This window comes from Musca vetustissima, unplaced genomic scaffold (genome assembly GCF_032173495.1).
Source record: "Musca vetustissima isolate MV318-11 ecotype Yass unplaced genomic scaffold, APGP_CSIRO_Mvet_v1 utg8966, whole genome shotgun sequence".
In the NCBI taxonomy this organism is placed as follows: domain Eukaryota; kingdom Metazoa; phylum Arthropoda; class Insecta; order Diptera; family Muscidae; genus Musca; species Musca vetustissima.
The window spans coordinates 35,007-58,153 of record NW_026888903.1 but is presented as its reverse complement, the minus strand read 5'-3'; positions in this window follow the sequence as shown (position 1 = coordinate 58,153).

The following is a 23,147-nucleotide window of genomic DNA, read 5'->3' as shown; positions in this document are numbered from 1 at the left end:
TAAAATGCCTTTTTAGACGACAGAAAATTAAAATGCCTTTTTTGGGCGATAGAAGCCTTTAAAGGCCTCAAATGCCTTTTTTAGGCGATAGAAGCCTTTAAAGGCCTTGAAATGCCTTTTTATACCCTCCACCATAGTATGGAGGGTATATTAATTTTGTCATTCCGTTTGTAACTCATCGAAATATTCATTTCCGACCCTATAAAGTATATATATTCTTGATCAGGGTAAAATTCTAAGACGATCTAGCCATGTCCGTCCGTCCGTCCGTCCGTCTGTCCGTCCGTCCGTCCGTCTGTTGTAATCACGCTATCTTCTGAAGGAATTGAGATAGGATGCTGAAATTTTGCATAGGGTTGTCTTTTGTCTGCAGGCAGGTCAAGTTCGAAGATAGGATATATCGGTCCACGTTTAGACATAGCGCCCATATAACAGTACCCCCCAATTTTCGGTATTTTGAGGTTCTTGGGCGCGTTTTTCAACCGAATACGCTGAAATTTGGTACATTGGGTTCTTATTGGGTACTTAATGTCCCCACAAAAAATTATAAATATAGGTCCACTTTTTCTGGTAGCCCCCATATAACGGTACCTCCTAATTTTCAGTATTTTGGGGGTTTTGATTGTATTTTTCCACCGAATTGGCTATAATTTAGTATTTCGAGTTCTTAATATGTACCAAATCTCTCCACAAAAAATTATAAACATATGTGAATTTTTTCGGATATCCCCCATATAAGGGTACCCCCCAATTTTCGGAATTTTGGGGTTCTTGAGCGCGTTTTTCAACCGAATACGCTGAAATTTGGTACATTGGGTTCCTAATAGGTTCCAAATCTCTCCACCAAAAATTATGAATATTGGTCCATTTTTTCGGATAGCCCCCATATAAGGGTACCCCCAATTTTCGGTATTTGGGGGTTCTTGAGCGCATTTTTCAACCGAATTTGCTGCAATTTGGTAATTTGTAGTCGTATATGGTAACAAATCTCTCTACCAAAAATTTTTAATATTCACCCCCTTTTTGGGGTAGTCCCCATATAACCCCCTTTTTTTATACCCTCCACCATAGTATGGAGGGTATATTAGTTTTGTTTTTCCGTTTGTAACGCATCGAAATAATCATTTCCGACCCTATAAAGTATATATATTCTTGATCAGCGTAAAATTCTATGACGATCTAAGCATGTCCGTCTGTCCGTCTGTCCGTCTGTCTGTCTGTCTGTCCGTCTGTCTGTTGTAATCACTCTAGCGTCTAAACGAATTGAGATAGATCGCCAAAATTTTGCATAGAGTCGTCTTTTGTCTGCAGGCAGGTCAAGTTCGAAGATGGGCTTTATCGGTCCACGTTTAGGCATAGCTCCCATATAAGGGTACCCCGCAATTTTCGGTATTTTGAGGTTCTTGAGCGCGTTTTTCAACTGAATTCGCTCAAATTTGGTATATTGAGTTCGTATTGGGTAGCAAATCTTTCCACTGAAAATTATAAATATGGGTCCATATTTTCGGATAGCCCCCATATAAGGGTACCCCCCAATTTTCGGTATTTTGAGGTTCTTGAGCGCGTTTTTCAACTGAATTCGCTCAAAATTGGTATATTGAGTTCGTATTGGGTAGCAAATCTTTCCACTGAAAATTATAAATATGGGTCCATATTTTCGGATAGCCCCCATATAAGGGTACCCCCAATTTTGAGGTATTTTGGGGGGTTTGATCGCATTTTTCTACCGAATTCGCTGAAATTCGGTACTTTGAGTTCTTATTGGGTAGCAAATCTCTATACTAAAAATTATTAATATAGGTCAATTTTTTCGGGTAGCCCCCATATAAGGGTACCCCCCAATTTTCGGAATTTTGGGGTTCTTGAGCGCGTTTTTCAACCGAATACGGTGAAATTTGGTACATTGGGTTCTTAATAGGTTCCAAATCTCTCCACCAAAAATTATGAATATAGGTCCATTTTTTCGGATAGCCCCCATATAAGGGTATCCCCAATTTTCGGTATTTGGGGGTTCTTGAGCGCATTTTTCAACCGAATTTGCTGCAATTTGGTAATTTGTAGTCGTATATGGTAACAAATCTCTCTACCAAAAATTTTTAATATTCGCCCCCTTTTTGGGGTAGTCCCCATATAACCCCCTTTTTTATATTAAAATAGTTATTTATATTAAAATAGTTATCTGATTTGTTCCGCGTTTTGAGTTTGGTTCTAAGTCTCTTTTGTAATCATTTCACCTGCGGAGGATAGAGAGATAAACAATTAGAACGTAAGGTTCGATAATTAACTATAGCCGCATTTAGACCTAGCCCCTGATTGGAAGTTCGAGAATTTGAACTAAGCTTGGAAGAAATAATAAGATGGGCAAAGTTTGGATGAAATCTAAATTTTCTGAAACGGATTTGGTCCAAAGAAACATGGGGTCTAGAACCAATATTTCGATGAGACACATTTTCACCGTGTTAAAGTCTATACACCCTCATTAGCCATAAGGCTGAGAGTATAATTATCCTTTAAAATGTTCTAAAATTTTTAATTATGGTTTACATAATCCGTTTTTAGAAATGTCGGTATAGGTCCACTTTTTGGTATGTTCCCTATATTTTCATTTCTAGTACCTGTCAATATATCTATGGTGGAGGGTATCCAAAGTTCGGCCCGGCCGAACTTACCGCTTATTCACTTGTTTATATTAAAATAGTTATCTGATTTGTTCCGCGTTTTGAGTTTGGTTCTAAGTTTCTTTTGTAATCATTTCACCTGCGGAGGATAGAGAGATAAACAATTAGAACGTAAGGTTCGATAATTAACTATAGCCGCATTTAGACCTAGCCCCTGATTGGAAGTTCGAGAATTTGAACTAAGCTTGGAAGAAATAATAAGATGGGCAAAGTTTGGATGAAATCTAAATTTTCTGAAACGGATTTGGTCCAAAGAAACATGGGGTCTAGAACCAATATTTCGATGAGACACATTTTCACCGTGTTAAAGTCTATACACCCTCATTAGCCATAAGGCTGAGAGTATAATTATCCTTTAAAATTTTCTAAAATTTTTAATTATGGTTTACATAATCCGTTTTTAGAAATGTCGGTATAGGTCCACTTTTTGGTATGTTCCCTATATTTTCATTTCTAGTACCTGTCAATATATCTATGGTGGAGGGTATCCAAAGTTCGGCCCGGCCGAACTTACCGCTTTTTCACTTGTTAAAAATTAAAATGCCTTTTTTTAGCGATAGAAGCCTTTAAAGGCCTTAAAATGCCCTTTTTAGGCGATGGAAGCCTTTAAAGGCCTTAAAATGCCTTTTTAGACCACAGAAAATTAAAATGCGTTTTCTAGGCGTTAGAAGCGTTTAAAGGCCTTAAAATGCCTTTTTAGACGACAGAAAATTAAATTGCCTTTTTTAGGCGATAGAAGCTTTTAAAGGCCTTAAAATGCCTTTTTTTAAAATTATAATGCCTTTTTTTTAGCGATAGAAGCCTTTAAAAGCCTTAAAATGCATTTTTTTGGACGATAGAAGCCTTTAAAGGTGTTACTTGAATTTTTGTGTAAATTTTTCCATAAAATGTCATTTTAGGGTCTTGGTCCCAATGCATCAAATATTCTACGTGAAATTTCACTATAGGTCACCGAACAAGTAAAATTTCCGAGTTGAACCCTTAACATTAAAATATCAGGTCCAAAGTGCGAATATAAAGAAAATAATTGTTTAGTAATTTTTTAAGGGGTTTCTTCCAATTTTGGTCAATTTCTCCCTCTTAAAGTGGTTTTAGGCATTTGCTGTCAATGGAAAAAATAATCTACATTGAATTTCACTATGGGTCTCCAACGAAAAGAAATACGTAACTCAACTCCCACCTTCATTCTTTAGACGGTCTTTAAACTGCACCCACCTCAAGAATATGAAAAACCTTGATTTTTTTATTATAACCCCCAAAAAAATTAATTAATTTAATTTGAAAAAGATTTACAACAACTAAAATGGATTATAGAACACATAACACAATGACAATATCGAATAAAAATATCGAAAAAACTAGCAAACAAAAATATTGAAATATGCCACGACACCACGTCAAATGTTAAAGGCCAAATTATTGTTTGAATAATGTTTTGGTTGTAATAACTGACGGCAGGATACGGAAATATGGCTACTAAGTTGACACAGCACAATAACTGGAACAAAAACAAAACAATTTGTTTGTGTGGGTGAGTGTTGTCATTGTTTATTACAAAAAAAACAACAAAAAAAAAAAAACAAAAAAATAACATAACTTTGTTACGGTGGTCTTAAATATGCTTTGAGTTATAAATATTTTCTGTTCTCCGATACCCTATAGAAAGTAATTTTAAAAATAATTTTTTGAAGCCTACATATAGGCGGGGATTTTTTAAAAATATGTGTTGGAGCCTACTTATAGGCGAGGATTTTTTAAAAATAATTTTTGTGGTCTATCGAAAGGCGTGCCTTTTTTAAAAATAATTTTTGTGGTCTATCCAAAGGCGTGGATTTTTTAAAAATAATTTTTGTGGTCTATCTAAAGGCGTGGATTTTTTAAAAATAATTTTTGTGGTCTATCCAAAGGCGTGGATTTTTTAAAAATAATTTTTGTGGTCTATCCAAAGGCGTGGATTTTTTAAAAATAATTTTTGTGGTCTATCCAAAGGCGTGGATTTTTTGAAAATATTTTTCATAGCCGAAAAGTAGGCAAAGATTTCTTAAAAATTGTTTTCGAAGCCTAAAAGTAGGCAAAGATTTCTTAAAAATTGTTTTCGAAGCCTAAAAGTAGGCAAAGATTTCTTAAAAATTGTTTTCGGAGCCTAAAAGTAGGCAAAGATTTTTTAGAAATAGTTTTCGAAGTCTAAAAGTAGGCAAAGATTTCTTAGAAATAGTTTTCGAAGTCTAAAAGTAGGCAAAGATTTCTTAAAAATAGTTTTCGAAGCCTAAAAGTGGGCCAAGATTTCATAGAAATAGTTTTCGAAGCCTAAAAGTAGGCAAAGATTTATTAAAAATAGTTTTTGAAGCCTAAAAGTAGGGAAATAGGCGTGAATTTTTTAAAAATAATTTTCCACGCCTAAAAGTCGGCAAAGATTTTTTTAAAAATATTTTTAGTAGGGTATATTGTAAGCCTCCTATCGGATCAAAAACCTCCATGGTGTGCCGAAGCTTTCTGCTTTCAAACATGTATTGATGAAAAGCGTTGTCCGCTCCTTTTGCTTTATTGGCCATTGCATTAACGATGGCCAATCAAGGATTTATGTGGCTCATAACAACAGCAAAGGCAACAACACCAACAACAAAACGAAATCCAACTACAACAGGTTTTTTTCTCATTCTCTATTTTTTTTTTTGTTTTTGTAAAAAATAAACAACAATTTCAGCCACACCAGCCTTTAATAACAACGGCCAGAACAACAAGTTTATTAAACATTGAAAAGGTTGGCCATTAAATATCCGGCAACCAGTCACACACCGACACAGAAACACACATACAGACACACACACACCTTAAAATATCCAGCCATAGATATTGGTTAGCAATTAAACATAAGTCCTGGCGAGCCAACCAACAAGTATAATCCTTAATACACAGAGAAAGAGAGCGATGGAGTCCCGGTGTGTCCCACTTCAGCAACTCATCCCGGGCCAAAGGAGGGGAGGATTGTGAGTGTTCGTTTGGTTGGTTGGATGTGTGTGTGTGCCTCAGTATTTTTTCCAATATTGTCGACTTGTTGGATTTTCAACACTTTTGCCATTTGGCCTTTGACTTTGAATGAGTTTTGAACGGCATTTTTATTCAGTCACTATTATTCGTTCACGGTGCGGTACAGTTCGTTCGACGTGACACACAGACACACGTGAAATTACAATGATCCCCTTATTATCATTATTCGAATTAATTTGTAATAGAATTAAATTATTTCAATGTCGTCGTCGTCCTCGTGGTCACGGTTATCGTTTAGCCACTTCAATGGTCCACGGGGATCCATGGGGATTTATTTAAATTTGTTGTTATTCGTGGAAAACTAAATTGAAAATTGTGTGAGCCTAAAAATATGCAAACAATTTTTTGAGATAATTAAATTATTGACATTGTCAGTGAGTGGCTGAATGACTGACAGAGTAAGCGGCCGTTAATTGGGATTTCATAAACGTCAAAAGTGTTGTGGATTTAAAATGGGGCTGTACCGAAAACAAAACCTATAATCTATATGCCTAAAATTGTGCTATGTTTTTTTCCGATGATGGAAATAATTAAAACATGTTCGATGGTGTTTAATATCGCACACAATCAATGTATTCAAAATTTAATTGCAATATTTTGAATATGTAAATTGTAAAGCTGAAAATAATTGCATTTTCATTTTAAATTATTACAACAATTTAATGCAACAAAAATAATTGCATACTTTTAGGTGCTAAATAATGAATGGTAAGTAGAACATGGAAAAGTTTGTGTAAGGATTTTTTAAAAATATATTTTCAGGTCCTTAAAATAGGCGTGGATTTTTTAAAAATATTTTTTGGGGTCCATAAAACAGGCACGAATTTGTATACCCTACACAACTATGTTGTCAGAGTATTATTGCTTTGTGCAGCCCCAAGAGTTGGTAGCGCCTCGAAATATTGGCCCACTTTTAAGTATACCGATCGTCATATCTCGACTAGCTGAGTCGATATAGACATGTTTTTCCGTCCGTCCGTCTGTCCATTATAATTTGTAAACACGATGGACTAATCTTCACGAAATTTTGCATGTAGGATGGGTTCTGGCCAATGAAGACCCCTATTGTTTTTGGCAAAGATCGGTTAATATTTAAGGGATGAAATGGACCAAAAACTTTATTTTTGTCTGATTTTCTGGTCGCTCCAAAGGGCGCAATTATGGCCCGAACATCGCGAATTTTTACACGGAGAAGGGGATCGGGCCATATAATAAGCATGCCTATTTTGATATAGATATGTCAATATTTTGAAGATGAAATGAACCCTGACTTTTGTGTGAAAAATTCAAAATTTTGTATTCCATGGCGTATATATTTACCCCTGAGGGACATAGACCCGGGAAGGTGATAGTATATCCAAGATGAGTGGTTGACCAATCGATACCAATTATATTGTCGTATGTACTCAGATGTGGGAGTTACACGTAAAAATTCACGCTGGAGGGCTGAAATATAGCGCTGATCGCTTTGAAATGTTCCATGAGGTTCCAGCTATGGCCAAGAACAGCGCCTTTAATTTTTCGATGATGATCAGATACTACTTTTGGGATGAAGTGGACCGAATACTTCATTTTTTGTGTTTTTTTTTTGAGTCGATCGATACTACTCTGCTCACTGGTTTAAAAATATTTTTTTGAGGCCTACACGTAGGCGTAGATTTTTTTAGGCTTCAAAAAATATTCTTCCTGTGAAAGGGCTACAGGTTTTATTCTTCCTATGAAAGACCTGGAGCTATTCTTCTTTCTATATGAGAGCTGGAGGTATTCTTCTTCCTAATGAGAGCTGGAGGCATTCTTCATCCTGTGGAACAGCTGCAGGCTTTTTGTGATAGACCACAAAAAATATTTTTAAAGAATCCACGCCTTTGGATAGACTACAAAAAAATGTTTAAACCAGTAAGGAAAGTAGTAAAATCGGACGGGGCCGACTATATGATACCCTTCACCACTTTGGCTATATTCAAGAGATGAATCCTAACAGACATCGCATTTTTAAAAGACCAGTAAAATGAAATTGGATCCATAAACATGCCATTCTGCAACCTATACTATTTTTTTCATTTGGTCAGATATAGAAGCTATATCTAAATCTGTGCCGATTTCAACGATATCAGGAAACTTACCACACATCATTCCAGACCTAATTCATAACGCTGCGCCAAATTTCGTGCAAATCGAAGAATATATAGGGACTTTGGTGCACCTCAAATCGGACGAGACTATATATGGGAGCTATATCGAAATCTGAACTGATTTTCACGAAACTTAATACATATCTTTCCAGGCTTAATTTAGTACGCAATGCCAAATTTCCTGCAAATAGAATGATATATTGAGACTTTGGTGCACCATTTACCTTAAATCGGAAGAAAATATATATGGGAGCTATATAGAAATCTGAACCGATTTTCACGAAACATAATACACATCATTCTAGACTTTATTCAGTAGGCTATGCCAAATTTCGTGCAAATCGAAGGATATATAGAGATTTTTTTTTGCACCATTTACCTTAAATCGGACGAAACTATATATGGGAGCTATATAGAAATCTGAACCGATTTCCACGAAACTCAACACACACCATTCTAGGCTTAATTTAGTACGCTATGCCAAATTTCGTGCAAATCGAATGATATGTAGGGACTTTGGTGCACCATTTACCTTGAAGCGGACGAATATATATATGGGAGCCATATCTAAAGCTGAATCGATTTTTCCCAATTTCAATAGGGTTCGTTCTTGGGCCAAATAAGTTAGCTATGCCAAATTTCATCCAATTCGAATAATAATTGCGACCTGTAGTTTGTTTACAATTTAACATGGACAGGTGGACGGACGGACGGACATGCATAAATCGACTCAGAAAGTGATTCTAAGCATATTCTCAAAAGGAACCATGGGTCTATCTCGTTTTCTTTGGCCTGTTACAAACATATGCACAAAGACATAATACCCTGTACCACAGTGCGGTGAAGGGTATAAAAATCCACGCATATTTTAAAACCTTAAAAAAAAATATTTTTAAAAAATCTACGCCTGTGTGTATTACTTCAGAAAAATGTTATTCAGCTAAGTTCTTCTAAAGAAAACCCCAATTCAGCCACCTTTTTCCGTAGAATACATCAAGTTGGCCGGAGTTTTTCTTTAAAACATCTTAATTCAGCAAGGTTTTTGATATAAATACGCTATTCAGCTGAGTTTTTCTAACGAAAAATATAGCTAAAGTTTTCCTTTGAAAATCGTAATTCAGCAGGGTTTTACAATAAAAAAACCCTTTTCAGCTAAGTTTTTCTAAAAAAAAACACAATTCAGCAAAGTTTTTCATTAGAAATCTTCAATTTAGCAGGAGTTTTCCTTTAAAAACCTTAATTCAGCAAGGGTGTACAATATAAAAACTGTATTCAGCTGAGTTTTTCTAACGAAAAACACAATTCAGCGAAGTTAATCCACAAAAAACTTCAATATAGCAGAAGTTTTCCTCTGAAAATCATAATTAAATAAGGTTTTACAATATAAAAAAGCTATTCAGCTAAGTTTTTCTAAAGAAAATCACATTTCAGCAAAGTTTTTCTGCAATTTCTCAAGTTTCTACTGCAATTTCGTCGGAGTTTCCATTGAAAATCCTAGTTCAGCAAGGTTTTACAATATAAAAACGCTATTCAGCTGAGTTTTTCTAACGGAAAATACAATTCAGCAAAGTTTTTCTATAGAAAACTGCAATATCGTCGGAGTTTTCCTTTGAAAATCTTAATTCAGCAAGGTTTTGCTATATAAAAACCCTATTCAGCTAAGTTTTTCTAACGGAAAACACAATTCAGCTAGGTTTTTTCTTACAAAACTTCATTTTAGTCGGAGTTTTCATTTGAAGATCTTAACTTAGTAAGTTTTTTTTTAATATAAAAACGCTATTCAGCTGAGCTTTCCCATCGAAAAAAACCAATTCAGCTAGATTTTTTCTAAGAAAACTTTATTTTAACTGGTGTTTTCCTTTGAAAATTTTAATTCAGCAAGAGTTTTCAATAAAATACTCTATTCATCTGACTTTTTCTAAAGAAAAACACAATTCAGCAAAGTTTTTCGTTAGAAATCTTAAATTTGGCAGGTCTTTTCCTGTAAAAACTTTAAATCATCAAGGTTTTTCAATATGAAAATGCTATTTAGCTAGGTTTTTCTAAAGAAAAACGCTATTCAGCTAGAATTTTCTAAAGAAAAACACAATTCAGCAAAGTTTTTCGTTAGAAATCTTCAATTTAGCAGGGGTTTTCTTTTGGAAATCTTAATTCAGCAAGGTTTTACAATATAAAAACGCTATACAGCTAGGTTTTTCTAAAGAAAAACGCTATTCAGCTAGGTTTTTCTAAAGAAAAACACTATTCAACTAGGACTTTCTAACGTGAAACACAATTCAGCTAGGTTTTTTCTAACAAAACTTCATTTTAGCCGGAGTTTTCCTTTGAAAATCATAATTCAGCAAAGTTTTTTAATATAAATATGCTATTCAGCAATGTTTTTCTAAAGAAAAACACAATTCAGCAAAGTTTTTCTATAGAAAACTGCAATATCGTTGGAATTTTCCTTTGAAAATCTTAATTCAGCTAGGTTTTGCAATATAAAAACCCTATTCAGCTAGGGTTTTCTAAAGAAAAATGCTATTCAGCTAGGTTTTTCTAAAGAAAAACGATATTCAACTAGGATTTTCTAAAGAAAAACACAATTCAGCTAGGTTTTTTCTTAGAATACTTAATGTTAGACGGAGTTAGCCTTTGAAAATCTTAATTCAGCAAGGTTTTACAATATAAAAACGCTATTCAGCTAAGTTTTTCTAATGAAACCACAGTTCAGCAAGCCATTTCCATTGAAAATCTTAATTTCTTCAATTTTTGGTGATGGAATATTGAATTCAGCAATTTTTTTTTCTTTTAGAAAGCCATTCCCGACCAGCCTTAATAACGGCCATGTGACTCCACCAACAAAAAAAACAACAAATTAACAATGCACTTAACAAACTATTTTAAGTAGCTTTAAGTATCTACATGTTGTTGTACATGTGTTTTGTTGTTGCTTATTAACTTTTAGTGATTGCAGCGAGCGAGCAGCGTGCCAGTGTGTGGAGTAACACTTGTTTGAGGTTTTTCACTTGATGACGTTGACACCAAATACAAATAAATCCTTAACAGTGGGCCGGTTGTTGCTGTTGTTGTTGTTGTTTTTGGAGATGCACAAAATAAACAACAACAAGAAGAAAACTGGGACTAAAAATAAACATGTGACCCTTTGGCCCAACTGAGCTTTAACCCTTATAACACCACAGGGGAGGGGAGAATAAAAAAAATTAAACAAACATTTTGGAGGTTTCCCAGCCCCGGAGGGGGAAATATTTCGTGTGTGCATTTGAAGAGTGTTTTTGAGGTTTAAGGGTTAAATATTGCATACGCACACACACACATGTACTCACTAGCACACCTATAGAGCACTTAATCACACAGCTGAGTGTAAACATTTACTAGCGGGTCAGTAGTTGTATTTGTATGTCGAAGTGGTTGTCGTGTTATATGCGTTAACAAACAAACTGCAAAGCAATCAAACACACACACAAACACATACACAAGGACCTATAAAGTAAACTCTCGACAAGCACACACACACACATCTAGCCAGCCACATTCCCATCCAGTGGAATAATGTATTTGCAAAAGACACTTCATGATTCATGAGAGGACATAACACAGATGCCAGTGAGGAGTCACAAAAGGTCAGCTGGGTACCCCAAGTCCACAGCAGTGGCTGGAGCAGTAGGTGATGTTGTAACGTTGGTCATGTTCCAAAGGAGCACACACACACACATCCAAATATACATGAGTGTGTAGCTAAGGTTAAGCCTATATTTGATATACACGAACCATGTAAGGTGTTTGTTTATTTTCGCAATGCCTTTTTGATTTGTGCAGGACTAGAGGTTTCCGGACAGCCTCCACCCCGTCACTACAGCTTGTTATGCCAGCTCATTAAATGCTGCATTACATGCAGGTTTCTTGGGACATTAACTTGGTTCTTTGCAAACGGATGTTGTTGATGATGTTTTTTTTTCGTGACGGGTCATTTTGAAATTTTTGGGCAAACAAAGAGATTTGGTAAATAGCTTTGCTTTGATTTTTTTTTGGGGAGGTTGGGAAATTCTGAGTCAACACAGCGTGAGGGAATTTAAAACTAGGACCAAAGGCATGTTTTTTAAAAATATTTTTTTAGGTATTATTTAAAAATATTGTGTTTTTCTTTAGATAAACTTAGCTGAATAGCGTTTTTTATTGGAAAACCTTGCAGAATTAAGATTTTCTCAAGAAAAACTTAGCTGAATAGCGTTTTTATATTGAAAAACCGTGCTGAATTAAGTTTTTCAAAGGGAAACTCCTGCTATATTGAAGTTTTCTATGGAAAAACTTTGCTGAATTGCGTTTTTCGTAAGAAAAACATAGCTGAATAGCATTTTTCTTAGAACATACTTTGATGAATAAATGAATGAAAATGAATTAAGGGTTTCAAAGGAAAAAACCTTCCTAAATCGAAGTATTCCAAAGAAAAACTGATCTGAATAGCATTTTTAAATAAAAACTTTGCTGAATTGTGTTTTTCTATGGAAAAAATTAGCTGAATAGCATTTTCATATTGAAAAACCAATGGAAAAACTTTGCTGTCGATGGAAAAAACATTGCTGAATTGTGTTCTTCTTAAGAAAACAACATAGCTGAATAGCGTTTTTATATTGAAAAACTTTGCTGAATTAAGATTTCTAAAGAGAAACTCCTGCTAAATTCATGTTTTTATGGAAAAACTTTGCTGAATTGTGTTTTTTTTTTCTTTAGAAAAACTTAGCTGAATAGCATTTTCCGAAAAAAAAACTTGGCAGAATTCAATTATGCATCACCACAAATTGCCGAAGTTGAGGTTTTCAAACAAAAAACTTGCGGAATTATATTTTTCTACTGAAAAAAATTAGCTGAATGACGTTTTCATACTAAAAAATTTAGCTGAATTGGGATTTTTTATAGAAAATCTGTGCGGAATAGTGATTTTCTTGAGAAGATATTATCTGAACTCCATACTTATATAAATAAACCTTGCTGAATTGAAATTTCCAATAGAAAAACTCTGCTGAATTAAGATTTTCAATTGAAAAACTTTGCTGAATAGAATTTTTCAATGGAAAACCCTTGCTGAATTAAGTTTTTCAATTGAAAAACTTTGCTGAATAGAATTTTTCAATGGAAAACCCTTGCTGAATTAAGTTTTTCAATGGAAACACCTTGCTGAATTGGGGTTTTCACTGGAAAAACCTTGCTGAATTGCAATTTTCTATAGAAAATCTTGTTTTTCTTAAGAAATACTTATATAAATAACGTTTCTCAGTAAATAAACCTAACTGAATTGCAATTTCCAATATAAAAACTTTGCTGAATTGGGTTTTTTGTAAGAAAAACCACTGCTGAATTGATTTAATCCATATAAAAACCTTGCTGAATTGATTTTTTCTAAATGAAACCTTTGCTTTATTAAGTTTTTATAATGAAAACTCTTGCTGAATTGAAGTTTTCAATAGAAAAACCTAGCTGAATAAGGGTTTTCATATAAAAAACATCACTAAATAGTGGTTTTCTCTTGAAAACTTTTCTTTCAAAAAAAAAGTCTAGCTGAATTGAGTATTTTTCAATAAAAAACTAAAACTTAAATTAAATCTAGTTATGCATTTTCCCCATTTGCTGTCTCATAAACTTCATATTTGAATCTAATTCCATTAAAACTTGTCCTTGGTCTGTCTGTCCCCTTCGCCTTCTCCATCCAAAAATATCCTTTGAATATTTTATATGTCAACTAACAAAAAAATGAAAGGATTCTTCACACAATCCAATGATGATGGTGGCATGGCAGAAATAAGATTTGCCATAACATGCCACATTTTATTTGCCACAAAATGCCAAGAATTCTTAAGTTCCAACTTCCACATTCGCCAGTCGGGGCAAATCGAGGCGAGAACACCTTTCGACTACTGCATGGCCAAAACACAGGTATGTGACACGAGAAAATATGTGTGTGTGCCTGAATCAGCATAACCAGGTGAGGACAAACACACAGAAAAAGAAAAGAAATTGAAGGCATTTGAAAGGAATCACAAAAATTGCATAACCAACAACCATAAACTTAATAAAGGATGACAGTTGGAGATTTTTTTTGTGTGAAAAAGTGAAAATATTTACAAAAAATGTGGGGCAAGAAGTTGTGGTCAAAACCGAATTTGGAAATACTCTTCCGCAAACACAATTCAGCAAGGGTTTTCGGTGGAGAGACTCAATTTAATGAAATTTTCCTTTGAGAAATCCTTAATTCAGCTAGGTTTTTGTATTGAAAACATCTATTCAGCTAAGGTTTTTTATATATAAATTCAATTCAGTTTTTGTAATGAAAAACTTAATTCAGCAAGGTTTTTGTAATGGAAACTTCAATTCAGCAAGGGTTCTGTAATGAAAACTTCAATTCAGCAAGGTTTTTGTACTGAAAACATCAATTCAGCTAAGGTTTTCTATATATAAAATCAATTCAGCTAAGTTATTTTACAGAAAACACAATTCACGTAAGTTTTTGAAATGAAAACTTCAATTAAGCAAGGTTTTCGTATTGAAAACATCAATTCAGCTAAGGTTTTCTATATATAAATTCAATTCAGCTAATCTATTTTACATAAAACAGCTATGTTTTTGTAATGAAAAACTTAATTCAGCAAGATTCTTGTATTGAAAACATCAATTCAGCTAAGACTTTCTATAGAAAAGCACAATTCAGCGGGGTCTACATATAGAAAAATGCAATTCAGCAACAATTTTGCATGAAAAAATTTAAGCCATCAGTATTTTTCTTTTGAAAATTTCAATTCAGCAAGTTTTTTTCTAGTGAAAAATTAATTCAGCAAGTTATTGGTTTCTGATACATCAATTCAGCATGGTGGTTCTATTGAAAAAATCAATTCAGCAAGGTTTTTATATTGAAAACTCCTATTCAGCAAGGTTTTTATATTGAAAACTTCTATTCAGCAAGGATTTTCTATTGAAAAACTCAATTCAGCAAGGGTTTTCTATTGAAAATTTCAATTCAGCAAGGGGTTTCTGTGGAAAAAAATCAAATCAGCAACATTTTTTTGTAGAAGAACTAAATTCAAAGGTTTTTAAATGGAAACACACAATTCAGCTAACGATTTCCACCGAAAAACTCAGTTCAGCTACGTTTTTCGAATGAAAAACGCTATTCAGCTAAGGTTTCCCACCAAAAAACTTAATTCAGCTAAGTTTTTCCACCGAAGAACTCAATTCAGCTAAAGCTTTCACTGAAAAACTAAATTGAGCTATGTTTTTCCGCCGAAAAACACAATTCAGCTATATTTTTTCACCGAAAAACTCAATTCAGCTCAGATTTTCGAATGAAAAACACAATTCAGCTAAGGGTTTCCACCGATAAACTTAATTCTGCTAAGGTTTTCCGCCGAAAAAATCAATTCAGCTTAGTTTTTCCACCGAAAAACTCAATTCAGCTAAGGTTTTCCACTGAAAAACTCAATTCAGCTATGGTTTTCCACCAAAAAACACAATTCACCTAAGCTTTTCCACTGAAAAACTCAATTCAGCTAAGGTTTTCCAACGAAAAACTTAATTCAGCACAGTTTTTCGAATGAAAAGAACAATTTAGCAAGGTTTTTTAAATGCAAAACGCAATTCAGCTAGGTTTTTCAAATGATAAACAAACTTCAGCTAAGGTTTTCCAGCTAAAAACTCAATTCAGCTAAGTTTTTTGAAACAATTCAGCAAGGTTTTTCTATAAAAAACGCAATTCAGCTAAATATTTCCACCAAAAAACGCAATTCAGCTATGTTTTTCCAATGAAAAACTCAATTCAGCAAAGTTTATCGAAAGATAAACACAATTTAGCAAGGTTCTTCGAATGAAAACCGTAATTCAGCTAAGTTTTCCCACCGAGAAACCCTATTTAGCTAAGTTTTTAGCACATACAAAGAACCTATGTTGTAAACTGATTGACCAAAGTAGCAGATCTTCTACCTTTCGGAATAACGATTGTAAAAAAGAACCCCCAAAAATATATTTATGCATTGCAAAGGTGCTTAGAGGCACATACACACTCATACATGTATGTATGGGTGTGTGTATGTGTGCCGAATGCAAAAACCTATTCAATATAGCATGAATACGGATATGTTTCTTATTTGCATGTCCTGTCACATTATTGCCATTTCTTTTGGCCACACATGTGTCAGTTCCATAGCCACCTCCTCCTCCTGAAATTGCAACAACTGCACCCATTTTGATGGCCCCCATCCGCTTCGGTCCGTTCAGTCTTCCGTCCACACATGTAACAAAATGTCAAACTATTTTTCATATTTTGTTTTGTTGCAAGTTTTGTTGTTTTTTTCTTTTTTTTTGACAATTACTGGCAACCGTATCTAAACGAAACGAGTCGAGCCGAAGTAACCCATTCCGCCAACCACCACCACCTCCACAATCATCATCTCTAAGTTTGTGGTTGTCACTGATACCCAAAGACGGATCCTTTGGATATGAGAGTTGTTTTTTTGTTGTTGCAACACACCACGACATGTATTTTTGTTGTTGTCTTGTTGTGTTTGTTGATTTTGTTCGAGGTGGTGTTGTTGTTGTCGCTGTTGTTTATTGTATGGATCCTGTCATTGCAATGCACATCCGACAAAAATGCAATTTTCTTTTCTTTGATGTTAACAGATAGAATAACGAAAAAATAGAGAAACTCACACGTACACACACATACACACATGTATTCTCTCACATGAAGAGATATTGACGATATAAGCAACTAAATTATGATGAAAAAGAAGAGAAAAAAAATTATGAATCATGAAAGGGGATTAATTGGGAGGAATGATGGAGAAAGAATACAGGTTCTATATAGGAAAAAAAATTGCTGAATTGAGGGGTTTCTACAAAATAACATTGCTGAATACCGAAAAAACTTTGCTGAATTGATATTTTCAATGGTAAAAGTTAGCTAAATTGTGGTTTTCAATGCGAAAACTTAGCTGAATTGAATTTTCTATTAATGAACTTAGCTGAATTAAGATTTTTGATACAAAAACTTTGCTGAATTGATGTTTTCCATATAAAATACTTGTTGAATCGATATATCCGATGGGAAAAATTTGCTGAATTAAGTTTTTTCAGAAGAAAAAACGTAGCTGAATTAAGATTTTCGCAAGAAAAACGTGGCTGAATTGAGTTTTTCAGAAGAAAAACGTAGCTGAATTAAGTTTTTCAGAAGTAAAACGTAGCTGAATTTAGTTTTTCATTTTCATTGAAATTGACTTTTGATGTAGAAAAGCGTTGTTGACTTGATTTGTTTGGAAAAAAGCTTTGCTGAATTATGTTTTATACATAAAATGACTTAAACTATCTTCGCTGAATATAGTTTTTGGGTAAGAAACTTAGCTGAATTGCATTTTTCTTACAATTATTTTAAAACATTGTGTTTTTTCGATCGAAAACACTTGCTGAATTGAGATCATCCTTTATAAATTGAGGTTTTTGTGTAAAAAACTTGCTGAATTGATGTTTTCGATAGAAAAACATAGCTAAATTGGGGATTTAGATAAAAAAATCTTGCTGAGTTGATGATTTCTTTATAAAAACCATGCTGAATTGCTATTTTTGTATCAAACTTTTGCTGAATTGAAATTTTTCTTTAAAAAAATTTAACTAAACATAGTTTTTCCATTGAATAAACCTTGCTGAATTTATGTACACGATAGAAAAACATAGCTGAATGGGGGTTTTCAATAGAAAACCCTTGTTGAATTGACGTTTTCGATATAAAAACCTTGCTGAATAGATGTTTTCGATATAAAAACCTTGCTGAATTGCAATTTTCCACTGAAAGACATAGCTGAATTTGATTCTTTCATACGAAAACCTTGCTGAATTGAGTTATTCATTAGGAAAACTTTGCTGAATTGATGTTTTCGATAGAGAAACATAGCTGAATTGGGAGTTTCGATAAAAAACCCCTTGCTGAATTGATGCTTTCGACATAAAACCCTTGCTGAATTGAAGATTTCGATAGAAAACCCCTTGCTGAATTGATGTTTTCGATAGAAAAACCTTGCTGAATTGCCATTTTCATAGGAAGGCTTAGCTGAATTTGTTTCTTTCATACGAAAGCCTTGCTGAATTGAGTTTTTTGGGGAGATTGATATTTTTTGATAGAGAAACATAGCTGAATTGGGAGTTTCGATAGAAAAACCTTGCTGAATTGAATTTTTCGATAGAAAACCCTTGCTGAATTGATGTTTTCGATAGAAAAACCTTGCTGAATTGCCATTTTTCATAGGAAGGCTTAGCCGAATTTGTTTCTTTCATACGAAAGCCTTGCTGAATTGAGTTATTCATTAGAAACATGTTTTAGATCGGATAAAATTTGCAGATTTACTTTTTTTGCAAGGAATATCTGGCTGAAACTTTGTTGAAATGTAATTTTACATGGGAAAAATTTGCTAATAACGACTTTCTTTATAAAAACTTTGCTAAATTATGATTATCATTAAAAAACCTTGCAGAATTAATGTTTTCCATAGAAAAACCTTGCTGAATTGCAATTTTTCATAGGAACAATTTGCTGAGTTTCGATTTCCTTTGGAAAAACTTTGCTGAATAAAGATTTTCTTTGCGGAATGATGTTTTTCTTTAGAAAATCTTAACTGAATAATGTTTCTCTTTAGAAAAACCTTGCTGAATTGCAATTTTTCATAGGAAAACTTTGCTGAGTTGCAGTTTTCTTTAGAAACACTATGCTGAATTACGTTTTTCTTTAGAAAAATTTTGCTGAATTGAATTTTTTCACCCCAAAAAATGTGTCTCCTTTATCATTTCACAATTTCCCAAAAAAATAAAACCAGAAACTTTGCAATGTCATGCCATATGAAACTATGAAAAATAATGTGATATCTCTGTCCGTACCTTCCGAACGTGTATTATAATATGAAGAAGAATCAGCAGTAACAACAATAACAACAAAAATATAAAATGCAACAGAACGACCGACACATGCATAACAACTGCCTGCAGGCAACAGCAAAGCAACACAAATTTACCACCGAAACCAAAACGAGCCGGTAGCACAGATCATTTTACATAAAACATGAAGGAGGAGCTGTGCTCATGTTCGGGAGCAATGAAGTTTAAGGAACACCAACAACAACAAGAAAAGCAATAACAAAAAATTCAGTTACAAAATTGCAGTATGCAAATATCTTCGAATATAAATGAGCTGCTGCTCTAAAATGGCAGGGAGCTGAGGCAAATCTAGTCGATTGTCCTTGAGTTTTATTTCGTTTCGTTTTCTTCTTCTTCATGTTGTTGTTGTTATTTTACTTTCGTGGGAAATCCTTTTCGGCAACGTCCAAATGTCCTTTTGCTGCAATCTTGCAGAGACATGGTCTCCCAAGTAGATGTTTACACCAATGCTGAGCTACTTCTTTTTTATGATTTCCTTTTTTTCGGTAATGTTTTGGCTGTAGAGGTATGTGTGTGTGTATTTCGGTGTGTCTCTGTGTTTGTGTGTGTGTGCTGACATGCACGTAGCAGTCTAAGGATATGTTAACATGTCCCCCAGTACCAAAAGATTTAAAATAATCAAATGCGAAACATGACAACGCTATATGTCTGTACGATATGTGAGTGTGTGTGTGTGTAAGCATGGTAAGGCATGGTTGAACATGTTTCTTTAACAGCTGTTTAATGTAAAATAGTTAGTTGTTTTGTGGAATATTTTAACAAAAATTTAAAGAGATTTTTTTGGAATTATGTTAATTGACTTGAATTAAAATTCTCATAGTGAAAAAAAAACTTAGCTGAATAGAAGTTTTTTTTATCGAATAAAAAACTTTGCTGAATTGAAAATTTCTTACTAAAAACGTTGCTGAATTAAGTTTTTCCATAGAAAAATGTTGCTGAATTGATGTTTTCTGCTCAAAAGCATTGCGGAATGCATATTTCTTATCAAAAATTTCGCTGAATTGAGAATTTCTTACTAAAACTTAGCTAAATTGAGTTTTTCCATAGAAAAATGTAGCTGAATTGGGATTTTCTGCACAAAAGCTTTGCTGAATTGAAAATTTCTTACAAAAAACGTATCTGAATTGACTTTCTTCATAGAAAAATTTTGGTGAATAGGGGTTTTCTGCATAAAAGCTTTGCTGAATTGACAATTTCTTACTAAAAACTTTGCTGAATTGAGAAACATGATGCTAAAATGAGTTTGGATATAAAAAAATGTTGCTTAGGTTGGGTTTTTTAAACAAAACCTTTGCTGAATTGACTTTTTCTGTAGAAAAATCATTGCTGAATTGAGTTTTTTGTGATGAAATGTTTGCTGAATTGCATTTCTTTTAAGAAAATCCTCACAAATTGAGTATTTCAATAGAAAAATGTTGCTGAATTAAGTTTTTCAGTAAAAAATTGTTACTGAATTGAGGTTTTCTATATGAAAACCTTGCTGAATGACATTTTTCATTAGAAAAATTCAGCTGAATAGAGTTCTAAGGCATTATAATATTCCTGAATTGAGTTTTTCTAAAGGAAAATCCAGCGAAATTGATTTTTTGGCAGGCAGAATAAATTATGCTTATAATAAAACTGAATTAAGTTTTTGTTAGCGGAATTAAATTTTCATACTAAATATCATTGCAGAATTGTATTTTTCTGCGGGAAAACCTTGCTGAATTGTGCTAAATTGAGTTTTTTCTATAGAGAAACTTTGCTGAATTGAGTTGTTTCCAAGAAAATTGTGCTATTCAAAACAAAACCTTATCTGAACTATAGATGTCCTCCAAAAAATGTAGCTGAATTATGATTTTTTTAGGGAAAACTTTGCTGAATTGAGTTTTTAGTTAGAAATAACTTTGCTGAATTTTGTTTTCAGTTTGAAAGTTTTGCTGAATGCAGTATTTTTTGTTTAAACTTTGCTGAATTGCAATATTCGCCAGCAAATCTTTGCTGAATTTAGGATTTTATTAGGAAAACTTAGCTGAATTATTTTTTTCTGTCCTAAAACCTTGCTGAATAATGTTTTTCCATTAAAAAATTAGCTGAATTTATGAAAAACTTGATTTAATTTAATATCCTCCTCTTTAAAAAAAATATTTCCTTCCTTTCAATTTGTTGTCGCTGTTGTTGTTTCGGAAACAATAAAACATTCCGCACATTAAGTGTGACCCATTTTTCCATCGCCACTGCGATGACCTAAAAACCAAATTCATCAGCAGACATTCTGCCTCTTCTTCTTGTTTTTCTTCTATGACATCCTTTGTCCTCTCTTAGAACACACATTTAAATTGCTGGTCTGTTTGAAGTGATGGAGGATGCGCTTCGGGGTGCCTACTTGGTCCCAGTCAATTGTCATAGATGTTGGGGTTTAAGAGTGCGTATCGCAGCATGTGCCGCAACATGTGTTGTTTTAATACAGATAACACATATACATATGTATGTTTGTGTGTGTGTGTGAAAGTCTACATTTCCTTTGTATTTATATCCGTATGTGTCTTGAAATGATAATGATGGCGCAAAGAATGAAACGAAAGAAAAATGCCAAATGTTTTCTTTAACTTTAGATTTGTGTGCCTGGAGCGCTAATTTATTGTGGTGGCCCGCCTGCTTCTATTAATGTTGGACAGTGGGGTAAAACAAAATCTTGGTCATATTTAGGGTACATTTGAAGAAACTAATTAAATTAGTTTATTTATTAAAGCAAAGATACTCTTAAGGCTGCCTTTTAATAGTAAGTCTCAAAAAGCATTGCCTACTTTTAGGCAAATTCAAAATTGTGTTTTACTCCACTGTCTTTTGTCACCCACGCTGTAGTAGTAAAAAAAATATACATTTATTATAATCACCCAGCATACGTGTGACACAAAGATCCAAGCATGCTGCACAACAACAACAATAATAATAACAACAACAAAAGTGACAGTGTCACACTGTTAGACCACCTGCACATGTAAATTATTGTTGTTGATATTTAACAGTTATATGGCGAGTGTCGTCGTGGTCGCTATATTCTCGGCCTAGCATGCTCGGCTTATCACAATGCAATGTTACTCTCTCCTGGGGGAGAAACACAAAAAGGGAGAGTAGCAAAACAATTGGTCTATCACAGTGTTGGGCAAAAATAAATTGAGAGCAAGTGTGTGCGAGCGTAACTGAAAATTCACCATTAAAAACGACATGAGAGAAAGAGATACCCACTCAGTTACGGTAGCGTATATGGGTAAGCATGCCTGGTCTATCACAACATATCATGATAACCGTTCGTCGTTTCTGTTCGTGTAGTTGTTGTTGTTGCATTCCATTGTTAAATGACATCTCTAAATAAAACAAAAGGCGCGCTAATGCGGCAGCACACACATGCACGCACACAGCAATGAGATAGCCTTAGATGAGGCTAACAGTTAGTGAGAGCGAGAGTCTTAAGTTCTTTGTAAAAGAGGATGGATAACAACAAAGAATAGAAGTTTTATCATCATTACCGCATGTGGGTGGTTAATGGGAGTGTGTATGCTTGTTCGTGTGTGTGTTTGCATGAGGGAGTTACTGTTGTTGTAATATATATAGAGAAACGGGTATTTTTTATTTTAATTGTTTTGTTTTGCTAATGCGTGTGACACATACACACACACCAACTACAGCACAACAATAGCTTCTCCGTTCTTAGACTCTAAGGCGGCTCTCTTTTGAGTGTTGTTGTTGGCCATTCTTTCATTCGTTAATGAGTCGCGGGTTTTTTGTTTTATTTTGATGGGTGTTGTTGTTTTTGTTTAATGAGTTCGTGGGTTGGTTGGTTTTGCGGTGGGAGGGGGTTAATGAGAGTAGGTCAGTTATTAAAGGAGATGGGAAATTCAAAAGAGATTAGAGATTTAAGGGAGAGTAGTTGTGTTGTAATAATGGGGAAACTAATAAATATTAATTAAATTATGAAATGTTGAGGAAAAATAATTTAAAAATTATGGAAATAAATAAAAAATAATAAAATAAATTATTAAATAAAAAATTAAAATTAAACTAAAAAAAAATTATAAATAAAATAATAAAAAAATAAAATGAAAAATTATTTAAAAAAAAATTCAAAGGTGGGCATTTTCTAAAAAATATTTTTTAGATTCCAAACATTGGCGTGGATTTTTTAAAAAATATTTTTTAGGTTCCAAACATAGGCGTGGATTTTTTAAAAAATATTTTTTAGGTTCCAAACATAGGCGTGGATTTTTTAAAAAATATTGTTTAGGTTCCAAACGTAGGCGTGGATTTTTTAAAAAATATTGTTTAGGTTCCAAACATTGGCGTG